Raw genomic sequence first — 12,699 nt, forward strand, 5'->3', positions numbered from 1 at the left:
ACTACTTTGGTAAGAAATAACACTTGAACCTGCAACTAACAAGAAAGGGGAAGCGTGGGAAATATGGACCTGATTTACCTACATTGCTTAAGTGAAACTTTGGGAAATATGAGTCACGTGTTGAGGTAAACAGAGGTGTTTGGGTGATCCGTGCGGCCTGAGTGCGCTCAGCGGGGACGGCTTACCGTGTAGCACCGTGCGGAAACAAGCCGCTCAGATGGACTACTTTTTCACCTAACTCTCAAAACACACGTCAACAAACGCTTTTATGTGCCGCCGAGCGCTGTCATTTTCAAACAAGGCATTGCTACTTTTTTCCCCTTGTGTTCCTTTACACTGAGCCCTTTTTTCCTTTCCTTTTTTTTTTCTTTTTTCTTTTTTCTAGACGTGTACTTCCGCGTACTGTGTGTGTGTGTTTTTTTTTTCTCCCACTGACACACGGCAACTTTCGAACAGGAAACCTATTAGACGCTCCGGCCGTCTTTTTCTCTCATTTTAAGGGTGAGTACCTTTATTTAAACGCCGCTCCAACGACCGCTATAGGGAGTTTGAACTTTCACGGCTTTGTTTGGTCGTTTAAAATTTGTCACGGGTATTTGTTTTAACGACAGTAATGGCTTAAAGCTCCCCCTTCCCTCCCTCCCTCGCAGCCCCGGCAGCAGCAGACGCAGCGTCCGCATACAGGAATGCTGTGCTCGGCTGGCTGGCTGGCTGCACGGCATCTCGTCCTCCATGCACAATATCAACTTGATAACTCATTTATTTCACATTTTATTTAAATTTTTTTTAGTTTCCTGCACCATTCACACACGTCGGGTGTTTTAAACAACTTGCACTGCGTGTCAGGGTCCATGTAGGTTGCAGATGGTTGGGTAATACAACTCCTTCAGGCGGTAGAGTTGCGTGTTTTTCTTCTGCAAAAAAACCCAAAAACCATCGGGGATTATTTATTCAGGGCTGTTACGTTTTTTTTTTTATCCCAAAGTACAAAATCAGTGTAATATTCCCAAAGGGAGCTGAGTTATGTCATGAGTAGTCACTCACTGGGGAGAATATGGTTTGGAGACCTTGTAGAGTAATGCCGCGTTCCATTTGTCCTCGGAAGTGGGGATTTCCCAGTTCCCAGTCGGAATTTTCAACTGGAACGCCCCTCGAAGTGGGATTTCCCACTGGGAAAGTGGGAGAGTCTTCACCACCCCCGAGTTAACATTCCGAGATGGCTGCCCCGGTTGTAAACAGTAGAAGAGAGCTTCGTAGCACTTCATTCTAGTTTTGGTCACACTAAATCAGTCGTATACAAGTATTGTTCGGCATATATATGCTGCTATAGTGTAATTTACATTTTTCATGTGGTATATGCGAACTACAAACTTGTTTTCCTACTTTGTAACTGGAACGCTGATAACTCGGCTGTGACGTCATTCCCAGTTCCGAGTTCCGACTTCCGAGGAACGCAGCAATAAAGCCTGAATTATGGTTCCGCGTTAAATCGACGCAGAGCCTACGCCGTATGGTTACGGCGTAACCGACGGCGTATGGTACGCGGCGACGCGCACCAAGCGGTGTACGGTGTGCGTCTCCGCGTAGCTCTGCGTTGGTGTAACGCGGAACCATAAATCAGCCTTCACTCTCTGAAATGTACCTACCCAGGCGCCCGGCTGAAGGATCGAGGCTGAGATATCCGGCACCGACACGCACATTTGGGCCAGATCCGGCCCAAAACATGCTGCCGGCTGGTGTTTGGACTGTAACCAGTTTGAAGTGAGAATTTCGGACAATTTTGACACTTTTGTGTTGAGTCTGGATGATGTGTGTTGATTTGAACTGAGACACGAGCCAAGTTCAGTTTCATCACCAGGACTTTGGCCTGTTATCTTTTGCCGATTGTTTGAATCAACAGTGAACTCATCCTGTACCTGTGATGACGTATGTGCACTGGTTGGTGAAAAACACAGTGATCATACTTGACCTTCTTTTTGTTTATTTCTTCTTTTTGTCTCTAACTTTCTATGCCACCCCCATGTTCAGACCCGGATTAAATCAGGGGGAAAAAAAGGGTTAAAAAAAGGGAAATGTACTATGGTTATAAAGACTATAGATTTACATGAACGTATTGCTGAAGTACATTCTCAACACTCGTACTACAAATAAATATAAGACAAGCAACCAAAGAGTAACACCCAAGATAGACATGAGTCTACAAACGCCAAACTACACTGATGTAGTCAGAATCAGAATGCAACTCGCATGCCAATGTAACACCACATGTTAACTGTCATCATTTCCATCATATATGGCCTGTCTGAGGACTACATGCAAAACTATTACAGCATATGACTAACAATCAAACAGGCCTACTGAATGAGCTGATGTGAAGGCAGGGAACAGCACATTAATAAAATAGCAATGAGGCACTCACTCAAATGCAATTTATTTTATTTTATTATTATTATTATTATTATTATTATTATTATTATTATTATTATTATTATTTTCATGTATTTTTATTATATCATTGGTTACTGCTGTACCTGTTTGCTTCTCTTCCAGCAAATATATAGAGAACATAACAAAATATGACATATATGGTCCAGTTAGTCATTTGATTTGGTGCCCCCTCATTGGCTGGTGCCCCTGGGCGCTTGCCCGATTCAGTATATGGATAATCCGGCCCAGCCCATGTTATTGAAAGACAATCGTAAGAGATCTGCAGCTCTGCAATCACAGGGACGTACCAAACCTTGGTCAGATCTAACCCTCGCTTTCCCTTATTTGTCACCAAAGGTTTTGCACAACATGAAAGGAAGCTTCAAGTGGAGAGTCCTTCCCCGCTTCCCCTTTGTAGACCAATCACTCATCAGATCAGATGGTAAAGAGTTGTGGCTTCAATTCAGACAGTGGTCAATAAGTAGTGTCTGGGTATCATTGATTATCAATGATTTAGCCTTATGAAAGGAGGACATCGCATTTGCTGAATTGCTGGGAGTTTCCTGGGTTCACAGGAAATTGTAATTACTACATCTAGTGCTGCTTCATCTTCTTCCTGCCATTATTGATTAAAAGAAATGGCACTGGAACAGCTGTGCTTGAACATTTCAGTGTGATATGAAGTTTTTTTTTAAATTAGAGCTCAAAGAAGGTTGTCCTCAATAGGCCAGTTCCTCAAATATGTCTTTTTTTTTTTTACTTTAACACCTCTGGGGTTATATCAACGAACTCGAGCTTCAGTAATACAAACATACACATGTGATTGACTGTTAATAACTCCTAAATTTGCCCTTTATGAGACGAGGTGTGTAAAGGGCGTTGCAGCTGGCGGTTTCGGAGACTGTGACGTGTTCCCACCCAGGCGCTGCACCCCAGAGGCCTCATGTGAAGCAGGCCTTGCCACTTCCTGTTACGCTCTGTTAGACTAAGGGAGCACTGCACTTGTCGTGTCTTTCGCTCTGCACATTTTGCAAGTGCAGTCTTGTCTGGAGCCCAAAGGCTACCTTCTCTTCCTTTTAAAGGAATGTTGGCTATTTAGTCTGAGTTTCTGTGCCGCTGTCTCCCTCCCTGCTTCTCTATTGTTGTACGCCAACATTAACTCACCCACATCCACTGCCTGTTAGGGGGGTAAGATGATAAACCAGGGTAGCGGTGAGGCCTCAAAGTTGTCAACCTCAATGAGAGGTGTCCAGGGGCTGGAATAACAGGCAATGGCACCAACAGTTGAACAGCCAGAGGGGTTGTCCTAAGGGCCTAGAGCTGTGTTGCTAGCAAACTAATGATTTACTGTAGTCAGGCATGGACTTCAAAGAAATCGCAGGTATTCTTCTCTGGCTGCAGTATGTTTGACGAACAGGCAGCAGATAATTAGAGACAGAGCGGGCCGAGCTGCTTTTCTTTTCTCTGCGGGTCAGCAGTGAGATCTACTGATTCCTCCTGAATGATCGCAGTGGGTGAGGTGGCCTGAAGTTAAAAATAAGTGTGCAGGGGGTGCAGACAGGTAGTCATGCTTTGCTGTGCCTGCAACGAAACTGTAGCTTATTATAACTAATTAAAACTCTGCTTACAGTAGTACAGCGCATTGTAATGTACCACTGCATGTTTGGAGGGATTGGGTTCAGAGCAGAGATGTTACAAATTTTGTCATGGTAGATTATTTCAATTTGCATGTTTTTTGTTTCCTCCAGTGTAAGGATGTACCGTGATTTGTAGAAGATATTGTGTTATTAATAGCCAACTCAAAGTAGTCTGTAAAAATACTTAAAACTGTTCTTTTTAAAAGAATAGTTTCAAGCATTTTTTTTATGTCAAATTCACTTCAGAAATGTCTTTTTGTGCACGAGATAGAGCACCTTGAAAGGACAAAACAGTAGTTTTAACACACTGACAAGTCTAAGTGCTCTAATATCAGGGTCTCTCAGGGGCTGCTAGGATGTGAAGATGTTTTATAAACTGCTTTAAAACTCCAGAGATGGTTTGTCGTAGTAATCAGATCATCTTGAACACAATTATTTGAGGTGACTGTAACCATTTTGTATCATGTATAGAATTGATTCCAGTCTCTAAATGCAGGGGAGTCGTGTTTCTTCCCACTCTTTGTGCTCTTTTCTTGTGCTGTAATTGAATGGCACCACCTGCTTATCTTTAGGCGATGAACCTTTTTACTGGCCGTCTTTTGATAAGCCCCTATTGTCATAAAAGTAGTGGATTTAATTTCAAAGCCAAATGCAAGAGCACTGCTGTAGGTACTTTGATTTTAGGCCAAGTGACAAAGGAGAGCCCATTAACTTGGAGGACGTTTTTGGAAGTTTTGGAAGCTTGCATTTAGTACAGAGAATATGCTGCAGCCTTCCATATTAAATGATTTGTAACATTATCCAGTAGATCAGCTCAGTCTCTGCACAGTAAACTGATTTTATCTAAAATAATGGCCATGCATGATGGAGTGACTTGATCATAATTCAAACTGAACACCAATGAAGCATTGCATTACACTCGTCGAGGTTCTGATGAACTATTTTTATCGTCTTCCCGTTAGATTGTCAAAGGTTCCCTCTAGAGTTACAGAAGACTTCCCTATGTTTACAGACTGCGTAGCGAGTTGCCTTACAAAGTAAACTGACCTACATATGTAAAATTGGTAGGTCATCCTTTGAGAAAAGAATGTTGTGATGAACTGGTCGGCATATCCTGATTCCTCAGGCTGATTATTTGTCACTTTGAGATAGAATCCGCCTGTGATTATCTCTTAACGTGCATAAACAATAAATAAATGTAGACACATTTACTGTGCAGCCAGCATGGTCATTGTTACTGCTGTCTGTGTCTGGGCTTCGTACTGACTTTTTAATTTGTGTTTATATATATATTTTTTTTAATGAGACAATCCTGTTTGTATCAATAGAGTTTGATGTTGTATAAGAGAGTATTTTTCTGTAAAAATGTGATTCTGTCTGTGGCTCCTCACTGTGTGTGTATGGCAGCAAAGATGATGAACTGCATACTCGCCAACAACTTCAACTCAATTTCCCTTTCGGCAAGTTGGCATCTTTGTTCACTCTACACACATAAAGAACAAAACAGTTCCTTTCAGTTATGGAGACTCATCCAGCCATGAGTGTCAGGACCTGCTTGGTGGCTGTGCAGAACACTAACACGTGCACTCGTGTGAAAAAAACTCTGCAGGAAAAACTATTCTGGAGCATGATATGAAGTGAGTGTGCAGGGTAAGAGTTGCTGCATCTTTTTTCCCTGTTGAACTGTGTATTGCTTTCCACTTACTTATGAATACATTCAGTGCATATGGTATTGATATTAACACAAAGACATCCATTGATGTGCGTTACCCACCATGCAACGTGCTGGAAATGAAACAGTGATTTCCACACTCTACTTTTTTAGCAATATGTCCTATGTCCTGTGCGCTCTATTCAGATACGACTCCGTAACTCACTGCTGTGAAGTGCGAGGGTAAAAGGCGACTGTGGAAAAAGTCTGGAACAAATTGTTCACGTTCTGCCGAAAATCTCTGCATATGCATGAAACTGGCCAGTGACTACAAGCTAACGTGACGTCTTAAATAGGTTGCTGCTTACTCTATATTTAAAACGAAGACCAGTTCTGATAACAGAAAAACACAAATGAGTGTGGATTTATTGGCGATTCAGCTGCTGTAAAATTCAGCATATGGGAGTATTTTGAATAGAGCATAGGAGTGCAGAATAGGGCAGTTTCAGCAGATCAAATGCATTTAATTAACATTTCATTCAAGTTCAGCAGTTTTGTGTCTCCTTTGTCTTGCATTGCCACTGTGGATGTATTTTTAGTAGATGTGAAGACAAAACTAAATGACGTTGGCAATCTTCCACCCTGCTTTCATTGGCTGAAAAACCCATATTGAACTTTGGAAATTGAAGATCTCTTGGGCCATCAGAAACCTCATCAGTTCTGTTTTACCCTGTTCTTTGACAAAGTTTTTTCTTTTTTTTTTTTAAATTTAAAGGACTGTTTTGTTTTTTGTCTATATTTCATACAATCACTGCAAAACTAAATAATTCAGCAGTCGTATATCTCATTCGCAGGACAGTATGACAGTGTTTTTTAAGGTAAAGAAGCTCAAGCAGGCAACTCGGTGCATTCACCTGCCAGTCTCTGTCATCTCTCTGGTGCTACTCAGACTCAGCTGTCGGAGTAGATAAGGCTTCCTGCTCTCCTCGCTGCATGTGTGGGTTTGGGTGGGTGTGGTGTTTTGCAGTGATCACTTCCCACCGCATAAAATATAATGACCTCTTCATGGTCCAAAGTGAATGTAGCTCAATCTGAATGAGCTTCCTCACTTTATAATGAAGGGATTTTTCTGGAAATTTAACCCTGAAGAAAAAAAAAGGTAGAAATGGAAAGAGCTCCTTCCTTCTGTGCAAATTTGAGTCGGAGGGACGGCTGGTTAGCTGATGTGATGGAGAGTGTGCGAGCGAGAAGAAATGGATAATGAGCTCTTTCATTTGAGGGTTCGAGGGAAGGGAGGAAAAAAAAAAAGAAAGAAACAAGGCTAGACTCCTAAGACGATGTTTACTCTTGAGGAGTGAAAGATGGGGAGGGTGGTTGGTGGGGTGAAAGGTCCTTCAGTCAAGTGAGTGTGTGGAAACAGTGTGCTGACTGTTGGCTGCCTGGCCTTCGCAAACAAGGAATCTTGTATTTGTCACATTGTAATAAATGTCTTGCTCTGCATATATGCATCATCCTAACACTTTACAGTTCCACTGCAAGTCAACATTTCCACTGTTATTTTGAGTAGCTCAAATTTCTATGGACTAAACACAAGGCTGTCACCAATTTACTCCTTTAAGTTTACAGACTAATGTATGGTGCAGATGTAACTTTAGCACCCTTAGGGGCTGCACGATCTTAAGAAGCCGGGACAGTAAGCGCTCATCTTATTGACCATATACTGTATATTACTGACATTCGTAGTGTGTAAGGAAATTGAAAGGTACCCCACCTAAATATAGCCAGGAATAAATTTCCGACTGAGGATGATCAACTTCTGTGGGATTGCTTCAACACTATCTACTGAGCAACCAATAGGAGAATAGAATGGAATGACACTTCGGTCAATGTGACACTGGTGCAGTGGAGATGGAAGCCAAAGAAATAAAACATAACTTGTGGGATTCAAACAAAAAGGTAAATCTTGATTAGTTGTGACAGCAGAAGCTTTGTCTATATAATGTCTCCTCCAGCTCCTAAAGTAACCAAGCCAAGACAGACATAGCCCGGAAAGAAATAGTGAAGGATTTGCAGCTCCCATGTCAGTACCGAACTAGCGGACGTGTTAGAACCCACTGAAGAAAACGGTCCAGTCATTTTTCACTCTGTCAGCTCTTAAGTTAATTTGACATTTGCTCTTCTCGCCGTAAAGCCTTCTATGAATCAGCAGGTATTACCATTTTGGGACTTTAGTTTATTGTAGACATGTTCAGAGAGATTCCTGGCACAATGTGACCTGCAGTGGCCTTAAATGTTGGCTGAAACTACCGTGTGTGGTTGACTAAGCAGAATTTCTGGACTTTCAAAATCCTTTTGTGGTTCAGGTATACACTTTTTATTTAAACTGTCCTTTAGTTTTATGGAAGTGTGTTGGTTAATAAGCAAAATACACTTTTATCTTGAAGTTGATGGCTTTTGGTAGTCAACAGAATTGTCATGTTGTTATTTTAAGCAATGGCAAATCAAAACTGAAGTCAAAACTGCAGTGTAGATATAGATAAGTGTGTGTGTATATATACAGTACTTATCTACATATACAGATAAGTTGAGGTCTGACACTGATTGTAGTCAATACAGATTAGGGAAATAGACTGGGTCACTGGGGGCTTTATTGATATGTCCTGACGGAGAAGAATGTTACATGTCTGGATTTTGCATCATTGGCATGAGGCTTGCAGCATCCTGAAACAAGGTGCACCTGTGTGCAAGTACAGAGGCATTTTTGGCATTGTTGGCCTCAGAAGATGTGATTCTGGGCATGCTAAAACTCCTTCCAGAAATATTCAACATGATCCCTGGTATCTCATATTTCTTAGGAATCATTATAATCTTACTGAAAACACTGATTCATTTAATGAACTCATGAATGAGTCAGGTTTGTTTGCCTAAAAATGCTAATCAGAGATTTTTACATTTTGTTCTTAGCAATTACACACACACACACACACGTACACACACACACACACACACACACACACACACACACACACACACACACACACACACACACACACACACACACACACACCTACACATGGAAGCAGTTAGGCCAAGCTGGAGGTTCACTCTGAACTGCCAATCCATGCCAGTCAATTTGTCCTGGCCTATCAACTGTTTCCATGAGGCCATTGGCCTCTATGTAGGGAAGAGAGGGAATTGGGGGGATAGTAATTTGTTAGAGTTAGAGAATGCAGTTTACTTTTGCTGTTAGGACAGGCTATGAAGCCAAGGTTTGTTAGGCCTTCGTGAATATGCATCCACGAAGACAGTAGGAGATTGTTGCTTGTTATATGGAGAACCATGTTTACATCTTTAAAATGTTAGCAGACGCTGGGGAGGTTTGGGCTGAGATTTCAGTATCATTAAAAACATTTTCTTGACTGAAATCATGAGAACAAAAGGTCATTGATTCTCTGCTGAAGCTGCATCCAAGTAAAATCAAGATAAGGTTGTTGCAGTAAAACAACAATGTTGCAAGAGCGTGTTTCCTTTTGAAGCAGATCTAAAGGACATGTAAGGTAGGATCCTGTGAAGCAATGAATAAAAAAAAAAAAAACCCTCCTTGTGTTTTCCTGGCGCTGTTGGCTGTAAGCTTATTTTAGCCGCTACGTAATGGTTGTTAAATTACATAATTGGCTCTTGTCTGCTAGCCATGAATGCACCAGCTGTCTTGGGGCAGAGGTACAAGGAGCTGCTTTATTTAAAGTTGGAGTTAGAGGTGATGAAGGTGAACCAAGAAGAAAGGGAGTCATATTTGGAGTGCTGTAACTTCTAAAAATGAATGGCAGGGTGATGGGGATGTGGTAACTATCAGGAAATATGTCTGACGGGGCATATTCTCCTATTCTTACACATTCAGTGCAGATGAACCACTCCTTCCGTCACACGCATAACTTCCCTTGTGCATGCACTCAGCTGTGCTGCACTATCTCCAGTATCTCCCTCTGCACCCTCTCCTGTGTTGTTTGCTTACTGTCAGACTAGTGACAAGATTTTTCTGATAACTTTGCACCCCTGTAATGCTCAGACCACTGTTCTGTGTCCCTTTTATCATGCTGAACTAACATGCAGACATTCAGTCACATTAGGCCACGTTATCTTGAAACATGTTATCTCTGAGAGCTGAGTCTTTAATCAAGTGGATGTTTGTCGAATAATTTAAGATGCTTTTGTTGTCTGGGAGCCTAATCTGTTCAGGCGAATTGCTTTAAAGGGTAATCTAGAAATAATGTTGTACTTTCAGGAAATTGAGATGCTTGTGTAAGAAGTATTTTAAGGAACGTCATCAGTGTAATGCAGTAAAGGCTGGAAAGTCTTGACTTTCCTTAAATGATATGGATGAAGAATCAACATCGGTCTATTTTCCATACATTAATCGACTGAGTACCTGTACATTTATGCTTTGCTGAGTCTTTTGCACATTTCCTCGTAATTTCCAGACTCCATGTTCAATATATGTCCATATGCGCACCACAAATTCTCCATATTCAGAGTGGCATTCGAGTGCTTTTACACCGATATACAAACACCGTCAACTCTGCCATCAGCAGCCAGAGCTGTTTCAACAAGGTTGGACAAATCTAGGGTGTGTGCTCAGTTATGCTTTATTGAATTTTGGATTCAGATGTGTAATTTGTAAGCTCTGAAGTGTGGGTCTATATTCCAACACAGGTTCTGGGCACCGAGATGCGTGCAAGAGTCTTGTACGTACATGTATGTTTCTAGTGCCAGCCTTCTTTTTTTCAGTCTTTCCACTGTTGCTGCCTTGTTGTTCATTTCCTGTCGAACAGTGTCCCCTCTTTTAAGTTCTTTTCCACAGTGCCTCCCCTCCTCCACCCCTCTCCTTACTGGGCCTCTTTCTTTCATTTTCTCATTATATTTTAGAAACTATTGCCTCAGTCAGGTTTTAACAGTGCAATAGGCCCAACGAGCCAGTGACTCAAGTTTCCAAAAACAGGTTAAATGAGTTTTCTGATGTTAGTTAATAGCAAGGTTACATATACAAAGAAGATTTAAGTTTGTGTTGCTATTTAGAAGGTTATGGATAAGTATGGCTTAAAACGATGTTGGGTGTTTGTAACCAAATATTGAACTTTTTTCATGATTATAATTGAACTACTAAAGTTTTTGAGAACAAAGCACATTGTTCATTGCCTTCAACTTCTGCTGTGACCGTTATTGTGCAGTAATAACTGCCAACTAGTAGATTTTGATCAGTCCTACACATTTTTATTCCATTCCCTTGTGCAGGTTAGCTTGCAATGTGGAAACACTTAACAGCATTTCATTTGGATTAAGATCAATACTTTTTATGATTTGGAATTCTCAAGTAAATTTTTGGCTGCTCTGTGCTAAACCCCTTTAACTTCTCTATTACTTTAGAAATCATAGATGTCAGAGTTCATCGTTCTATCAGTGACTGCAAGCCTTCCTAGCCCTGGTGCAGTATAAAAGGCCCAAACCATGATACTGCCACCACACAGGTTTACATGTTCATGTGCAGGGATGCTATTTTATTATTTTTTCCTTTTTCGGAATGTTATTCCTCTCATTTGAACTAAAGTAAACTTACTTTTGAACTAAAGTAAGTAGTATGTTTTGTGTTCAAAGCACAAAATATTTTTCCAGCAGCAGTTTTCCAGTTCATCTGTATGGTCCGCATTATCCTGCAGCCAAGCACCAATGTTCCTCTCGGACTACAGTGGTTTGCTCATTGCAGCTGTGCCACACACATGCTTGTTTGTTAGTGCTGTGAAGAACTCATAAATATTGATTCTTCTTGTTTCTTTTTTTTATAATATTATTCAGTCTGTGAAAGTAACTCAATAGTTCCTTGTGACCTTTACCTGCTTCTCTAGAGTCATGTCAACTTTATTTAGTGAATGGCTACTTGGGAGGGTTATGATTTGCACCGATCTTACTTTTTTTAGCCCCAATTCTAATAGCGGACTTTGCACATTGGCCACTACCTGATACTGATCCAACACTAATGATGTGTAGAATAATACAATGACGTAATCATTAATTTCCTACCTTTTGTAAAACAAACATGTTATTTCATATGTATACATATACTGGTTGGACAATTGTTGTTGTTTTTTTAAACACAGTAGCAAGAAATAAATTTAGCCAATTATTGTAAGGTAGAAGACGATTGGATAAAAATGTATGGCTAATTAATAGTGAAAGTCGGTTAATTAGATATGCTTGAGGGATCAATAACTTTCTCTGATACTCAATATGGCTGATTATCTGACACCCAATCAGAGATTATCAAGCCTATATCCCATATTAGTATTATTATCGATGCATCCGTAGACTTAATAGCATTTGAATATTTCTGTGAACATTCTGACTTTTGATTGGTAGGTGAAACTCTTCTAGAGGTGATATTGTAACCTTTCCCAGCCTGATGAGCATTAACAGCTGTTTTTCAGAGGTCCTCAGAAATGGCACACCTCCACAAGCGTGTTTTGTTTATCATTATGGGTGGGTTAAAAATATCGATATATCGATATTTTATCGACATGCATGTGTAGGAACGATTATCGATACATACACATACAAGTATCAATATTAAAAAAAAAAAAAAAAAAAAAAAAATGTATCCCGATTTTTTCCCCCATTTTATCACCCAGTGCTCCTACCTAAGTAAGTCCTGGGCATTGCTCCATCTACCAACCCCGGGAGGCCCTGCACTGAGCTCAAGTCTCCTCCTTACTTGAGGAGTGAGCAGGCTGCTTCTTTTCACCAGGCAGGGTGGGGTTTCTCTGGCCGGACGTGGCGCGTGGAAGGATCATGTTATTCCCTTATTGTAACCAGAATATCGATATCGTATCGAATCGTATCGGAAATCGTATCGTCTTGGGACCTAGTGTATCGGAATCGTATCGTATCGGGAGGTCAGTGATGATACCCAGCTCTATTTATCATGTTCTTACAAAA

The 12,699-nt window shown here is 40.9% G+C and overlaps 1 protein-coding gene across 4 annotated transcripts in view; it reads left to right on the forward strand.

Annotated features, from left to right (window-relative positions):
- Window positions 1-210: 210 nt before the first annotated feature.
- arhgef1b (Rho guanine nucleotide exchange factor (GEF) 1b) overlaps window positions 211-12,699 on the forward strand; it is a 47,772-nt gene continuing 35,283 nt past the window's right edge. For 2 of the 4 annotated variants that reach the window (XM_061717193.1, XM_061717195.1), the window contains exon 1: window positions 214-501. The gene's annotated coding sequence lies outside the window, so the exon portion shown is untranslated. Of the gene's footprint in view, window positions 502-12,699 lie in introns of all 4 variants that reach the window. The other 2 variants (XM_061717194.1, XM_061717196.1) reach the window with 2 other exon arrangements.

The sequence above is a fragment of the Cololabis saira genome, chromosome 3 (assembly GCF_033807715.1).
Source record: "Cololabis saira isolate AMF1-May2022 chromosome 3, fColSai1.1, whole genome shotgun sequence".
Classification (NCBI taxonomy): Eukaryota; Metazoa; Chordata; class Actinopteri; order Beloniformes; family Belonidae; genus Cololabis; species Cololabis saira.